The following is a 7,293-nucleotide window of genomic DNA, read 5'->3' on the forward strand; positions in this document are numbered from 1 at the left end:
ACTTCTGAATATTTAGTCACTGAAAAAACCTTATGAATAGCAGAGAAACACTGTCAGATATAGTGCTTGAAAATGAGTGCCTCAGGTTGGAAGAAACTCAAAATGCGACTGGGGAAGAGCTGCCTCCTCCAAGTAGAGTTGACTGTGATGACACGAATGGAATAAAGTCTGTAGGAGAAAAGCCCATGGGACCTTCATTTGCTGATGAAGGACTAAGCTACTTGTTGTTGTTAAGTTCCATCGAGTGGATTCCGACCCATAGCGACCCTGTATAGGGTTTCCAAGGAGCAGATGGCGAGCTTGAACAACACTGACCTTGCAGTTCAAGCATCTTTGCTGTCTGACGCATTAACCCACAGCACCACACCAGGACTCCTAGGGTTCCTTATTTAGTTGGGTTAAGAGTAAATATAATCAAGCACTGCCTGAGAGCAGTTTATACACATATATTCTTCTCCCTATCTAGTCCTTGTTTCTTAGATGTATGCTTCAGCCACTGTTACTATGTTATTGACAGCCTAGTTTCATTTGAAGCCTGGTCTCTGTCTGTGTAGCTTCTGATAAAGAGTAGCCATCTAGGCAAACAGGCATCTGGGAAAGTTAATTATGTACTCCCATTTGATGTGTTTAATAGGATATCTTGATCACTTTGTAAATTAGTGTGGATGTTAGAATGATAGGATTATAACCCTCCATGCTGTACTACTTAACATTGTTTAAAAGAATATAAATACTACTTGTAAGAATAGGTAAGAAAAAGCTAAAGTGAGTAGAGAGAAATACTGGTAACTGATAGTACACGGAGGGGATTATAACCATTGTAATGAAACAAGGTGCATGATTTGTTGAATGTAAAACTGATGATCTGCCCCATAAACTTTTACTCAATCCACAATAAAAACCTTAAAAAAGAAAAGAAATTAAATGAAATAGGTAAGGAGCTCTGGTAGCATAGTGGTTATGAATCTGGCTGCTAATCTCAAGGTTAGCAGTTCAAAACTACCAGTGGTTCCACGGAAGAAAGATGAGGCTTTCTGCTCTCACAAAGATTTACAATCTTGGAAACCCTATGTAGGGTCACTGTAAGTTGCAACCAATTCCACGGCACACTGCCACTACCACCAAGAAATAGGTATTGAACACCATTTAAAATCAGCCTCTTTGCTGCAGGTGTTCTAGTAGTAGTTGTCATGTGCCGTGGAGTCGGTTCTAACTCATAGCGACCCTATATAGGATTTCCAAGGCTGTAAATCTTTACAGGAGCAGAAAGCCTTATCTTTCTCCCACGAAATAGTTGGTTGTTTCGAACTGCTGACCATGAGATTAGCAGCCCGATTCGTAACCACTACACTACCAGAGCTCTTACTTCCTAATAATAAAAGCTTTTCTCTTTCTTTGTTTATCTGTAGTGTTTGTTCATTGGACTCAGTCACTCTGGACATCAGACCCAAGCTTTGGGGTAACACTTCTGTGACATCTGCCATTGAAGAGTAGCACCCTTGGCTGTAGGCCTCAACCAGGGCCACAAAGTGACCAAGAACATGAATCAACCAAGTGAGATACAACCAAGGGTGCCTACCAATCACACCAAGTTCATGTGAAACATCATCTGGGTGATGTGCAGCTTTGTCCCTTACAAGTGACATGCTATAGAGCAGCTTGCAGTCTCTACGAACAAGCAGGCCCTCAGGTTCATCAAGAAAAGGGTGGGGACACATATCAATGCTAAGAGCAAGTGAGTAGCCTAGCAACATCCTGGTGCTATGAAAAAGGATTAAGCCTTTCCCTCCCCCTACACATAATAAGGAGCTCTGACAGCATAGTGGTTACAATCCGGCTGTGAACCACAAGGTCAGCAGTTCGAAACTACCAGCTGTTCCACGGGAGAAAGATGAGGCTTTCTGCTCCTGTAAAGATTTATGGCTTTGAAAACACTGCACAGGGTCACTATGAGTCGGAATCGCCTCCACCGCACACCACCACCACCACACATAATATAAAAAAGTCTTTCTAGGAGTCCTGGTGTGGCACTGTGGGTTAATGCGCCAGACTGCCAAGTTGTTTGAACTGCAAGGTTGGCGATTCAAGCTCACCAGCTGCTCTCAGGAAACCCTATACAAGGTCACTATGGGTCGGAATTGACTCGACAGCACTTAACAACAACTGGATTAAAAAAAGAGAGAAAGCTAAACATGGAACATTGAAGCAGTTCAGCAACGAGCAGTAAGAAGCTGTTCACACCCTTATACTGGAGAAACAGAGGGAGGATGTCTTTTGACCAGAGCCCAGGGCTGGGATAATGTGTCAGTTGGAGTCAGTCTGAAGAGACAGAGAGAAAAAGAGGAAATACCGTAGCTTTTTCCTTGTTAGGTGCCCGTGTAGTCAGTGCAGACTCACAATGATCCTACGTCCAGCAGAACGAAATCCTGCCTGGTCCTGGTCCTGGTCCTGGTCCTGGTCCTGGTCCTGGTCCTGGTCCATCACAATCATTAAGCTGGAGCCTATTGCTGCCATTGTGTCAATCCATCTTTCTCTTTTTCACTGACTCTCACTTTATCACGTATGATTTCCTTTTCCAGGGACTGATTCTTCCTGACAATAAAGTGTGAGTAACGAAGTCTCATCATTGTGGCTTCCAAGGAGCAATCCGGTGATCTGTCTTCAAAACAGATTTGCTTGTTCTTCTGGCCAACCATAGCATATTCAAAATTCTTTGCCAACACCATAATTCAAATGCATCCATTTTCTCCAGTCTTCCTTTTTTATTGTCCAACGTTCATACACATAAGTTTTGTTGTTGTTATGTGCTGTCGAATCGGTTCTGACCCATAGCGACCCTGCATAGGGTTTCTGAGGAGCAGCTGGTGAGCTTGAACTTCCAACCTTGCAGTTCAAACAGCTTTGCAGTCCGGAGCATTAACCCACAGTGCCACACTAGGACTCCTCATATACATAATAGGTAAATGAAAATACCATAACTTTCGTCAGGAGCACCTTAGTCTTCAAAGTGGTATCTTTGATCTATAACACTTAAAGAGGTCTTTTGCAATAGATTTGCCTAATGCAATATACATCATTTAATTTCGTGACTGCTGTTTCCAGGGTTGTTGATTGTAGATCCAAGTAAAATGAAGTCTTTGACAACTTCAATCTTTTCTCCGATTATCATGATGTCATTTATTGGCCCATGATATATTTCCTTGCTCCTCCAATCTCCTGAAAGTACCTTGCATTGGTGGAGTCCAGAAGCCCAACCTGGGAGCCAGTCAGTATGGGAGTCTATGCATGCAGCTTGCCTGGGGTCAGTCCCAACTCCATACTTAGAAGAGTATGGCAAAGCAAGGAATTAACTTAAGGGAAAAACGGGTCCAAAATCAGCAGAGTGAAATCAAGAAAATCTGAAAACATAATCGATGAATACATCTTCTTGACAAAGGTGTATTTCTAGAATTGCAACATTTCCCCAAATAGCCTTTAAAACTGGTTTGCTCATTCTAGGTTCTAACCCTGGATCATAGCGTGCATCTGGCTGTCATGCTTCTTAAAACTCTATTAGTCTAAAACAACACCTTTTTTTGACTTGCTGGAGGCCAGCTGTCCTATAGAATGTGCAATCTTCTGAAACCTTTCTACCTTTTACTATCCTTTAACTAGATCATCTATTCAGTCTTGTAACTGTTTTTTTGTTTTGTTTTTGCTATAACAAATTTATTTCCTCACGGTTTAGGGGGCTAGAAGCCAGAATCCAGAGTGCTGGCTCTAAAGAAGGCTTTCTCTGTTGACTTTGGAGAAAGCCCTTGACTCTTCTGAGCTACTCTGCTGTTCCTGAGAAATCTTCATATGGCTTGAAACCTTACTTCCCTGATCTCTGCTCTTTTTGCATCATTGTATGATGTTTTTTACCTCAAAATAGATTGATTTAAGATACACTCTGTGGTGCTATAGAATAAACAGTGGACTGCCAGGTCATTTGAACCACAAGTTGGCCGTTCAAACTCACCAGCTGCTCCTCAGAAACCCTATACAGGGTCACTATGAGTTCGAACAGACTCAACGGTACTTAACAACAACAATTTTAGTGGATGTAATTCATTTTTTTAAAAAAAAACTTTTGTTGTGAATTGAGTGAAGGTTTACAGAGCAGATCATCAGTTCTATATTCCATAACTCATACACTTTGTTTCATCTTGATGACTGCAATCCCCTCCACACAACAGTTATCCCACTTCCTCCCTGTGGTTCTATTGCTGTTCCACCGTCCTTCTCATTCTTTCTCAACTAAGTCCTTAAGTAAATGTTGCCCTTTGACCATTACATAGTTAGCATACCTTACTAGTGTTGTTGTCCCCCCTATATACCTATCTACTACTTGACTTAAAAATTGGGGCACAAGGTTAAGTTCCGTTCCAGAGCTGAAGTGTGGTTGACAGTCATAGTCTTGAGTTCCTCCAATAAACCCAGTCTTTTTATTAATTGTAAGTTTTTGTCCCATGTTTTCTCCCACTCTATCAGGTACTTTCTAATGCGATCCCTTTCAGAGCAGTTGGTATTGGTAGCCAGACACCATCTCAGTTTTATGGTCTCAGAGTCTTGGTGACTGCTGTTCACATATTTCATTGGACTAGCTGATTCAAGGCATCATCAATCTTCTATCTTCCGCACATGGAGAGCACCTTAGCTTTTTTTTTTTTTTCATGAGCTTTTAAGATCCCAATTGCTACACAACAAATAAAATATAGAACATTGTCTTTGTGGACTATATTACACCAACTGGCCGTAGTGTCCCCTGAGACTATGGTCCTGAGTGTCCAGGCTCAGCAACTCATTGCCTTAAGATCAAAACATTTTTAAATTTTATTTTAATGCTGTTGTTTTGAATTGGGAGAAGTGGCAGACTACAGGGTCAATATAAAAAAAAAATCAGTTGCATTCCTCTATACTAATAAAGATAATTCTGAAAAGGAAATTTAAAAAACAGTACCATTTACAACAGCCACTGAAATGATCAAATATCTAGGAATAAATCTAACTAGAGAAACAAAAGACCTATAAAAGAAAACACTAATACAACAAAACACTATTAGAAGAAACCAAGCGATTTACAAAAATGGAAGAATATACCATGCTCATGAATAAGAAGACAACATTGTGAAAATGTCAGTACTACCCAAAGAAATCTACAGATATAAAGCAAACCCAATCCAGATTCCAACAACTTTCTTTAAATAGATGAAATGAATGATTATAAAATTTATATGGAAAGGAAAGACCTAGGATTAGCAAAGCATTGCTTAAAAAACAACAATGGAGGTCTCTCACCCTCTGATCTCAAAATTTAGTACACAACCACAATGGTCAAAACAGCCTGGTACAATGGAAGATTCATACATCAATGGAACAGAATTGAGAACCCAGATGTAAATCCATCTACGTAAAATCAACTGACCTTTGACAAAGGGCCAAAACACTTTAAATGGGGAAGAACTTTGTATTTCATCAATTCCTGGAGTCTTGTTTTTTGACAATGCCTTCAGTGCACCTTGGACTTCTTCCTTCAGTACAACTGGTTCTTTATCATCCGCAACCTTTTGAAATGGTTGAACATTGACCATTTCTTTTTGGTACAGTGACTTTTTATTCCTTCCATCTTCTTAAAAATTTTTTACTTTATTTTAATTTTTTATTGTGAATTGAGTGAAGGTTTACAGAAAAGATTGTCAGTTTTACACTCAACAAATTATACACTTTGTTTCATCTCAATGATTACAATCTCTTCCCTGCAACATGTTATCCTATTTCTTCCCTGTGGTTCCCCATTTACATCTTATATTTCAAAAAAGAACAAAGCAAAAATATTTGATGTACATATACAAAACAAAAAATATACATTCATTTAAATGTCCATAGGGCACATTCTGCAAGCCAGCCTCCTGCCCACAGGCACACAGCCTTACTTGGTCCATGGGCCTAGAGCCCACAGCTGCTGTGTCTCTCCATGCTACCATCTGTGCAGATGCTGCTTCCCTAGGTAGGGATTTCAAGTTCCACTCATGCTCTTCCTTCTTGATGGTCTTGGGATTGTCTGTTCTTAAAAATGAAAGATTAACTACTCCCTCTTTTTAGTTACACATCTTCTACAATTACACTTGTAACAATAACTCACAATTGAATCATAAAATCCTATCAGTATCATCAACCAGCCCAGATCTATCTGAAAAAGAGGCAAACTATTCAGTGGGAATTCTACCTTACCCCCTTCATTTTGAAACTCATGGAAATTTGTAAGCCAGTCACTTCATGCCTTTATTGTTGTTGTTAGTTGCCAATGAGTCGGCACCAACTCATAGCAACCTTATGCACAACAGAATGAAACACTGCCTGGTCCTGTGTCAGTCTAACAATCATTGCTATGTTTGAGCCCACTGCTGCTGCCACTGTTTCAATCCATCTCGTTGTGAGGGTCTTCCTCTTTTTCTCCAACCCTCTACTTTACCACTCATGATATCCTTCTCCAGGGACTGGTCCCTCCTAATAATGTGTCCAAAGTATGAGACATGAAGTCTGGCCATCCTGGCTTCCAACGAGCATTCTGGCTGTACTTATTCCAACACAGAGTTGTTTGTTATTTTGGCAGTCCATGGTACTTTCAATATTCTCCTCCAACACCATAAGTCTAATGCATAGATTCTTCTACAGCTTTCCATATTTACTGTCCAAATTTCACATGCATATGAGGTGATTGAAAATAGCATGGCTTGGTTCAGGTGCACCTTATTCCTCAAACTAACATCTTTGTTTAAACACTTTAAAGAAGTCTTGTGTAACAGATTTGCCTAATACAGTATGTCATTTTATCTCTTGACTGTTGCTTCCATGAGTGCTGATGGTTGATCCTAGCAAAATGAAGTCTTTGACAACTTCAGTCTTTTCTCTATATTGGTGCAGTGTGAGGATTTTGGTCTTCTTTACAATGAGGTGCAACTCATTCCAAAGGTTGTAGTCTTTGATGTTCATCAGTATTTTAAGTCCTCTTCACTGTCAGCAAGCAAGGTTGTATCATCTGCTTATCGCAGGTTTTTGAGTCTTCCTCCAATTCTGATGCCATGTTCTTCATATAATCTAGCTTCTTGGATGATATGTTTAGCATACAGATTGAATAAATATGGTAAAAGAATACAATCCTGGCACACACATTTCCTCATTTTAAACCATTCAGTGTTCCACTGTTCTGTTTGAACAACTACCTCTTAGTCTATATACAGGTTCTTCATAAGAACAATTAAGCATTCCAGA

The 7,293-nt window shown here is 40.0% G+C and overlaps 1 protein-coding gene across 1 annotated transcript in view; it reads left to right on the forward strand.

Moving 5' to 3' along the window:
- Nucleotides 1–7,293, forward strand: part of SNRPC (small nuclear ribonucleoprotein polypeptide C) — a 29,792-nt gene that overhangs the window by 1,072 nt on the left and 21,427 nt on the right. The gene's annotated exons all lie outside the window — the stretch shown is intronic.

This window comes from Chrysochloris asiatica, unplaced genomic scaffold (genome assembly GCF_000296735.1).
Source record: "Chrysochloris asiatica unplaced genomic scaffold, ChrAsi1.0 scaffold00038, whole genome shotgun sequence".
Taxonomy (NCBI): domain Eukaryota; kingdom Metazoa; phylum Chordata; class Mammalia; order Afrosoricida; family Chrysochloridae; genus Chrysochloris; species Chrysochloris asiatica.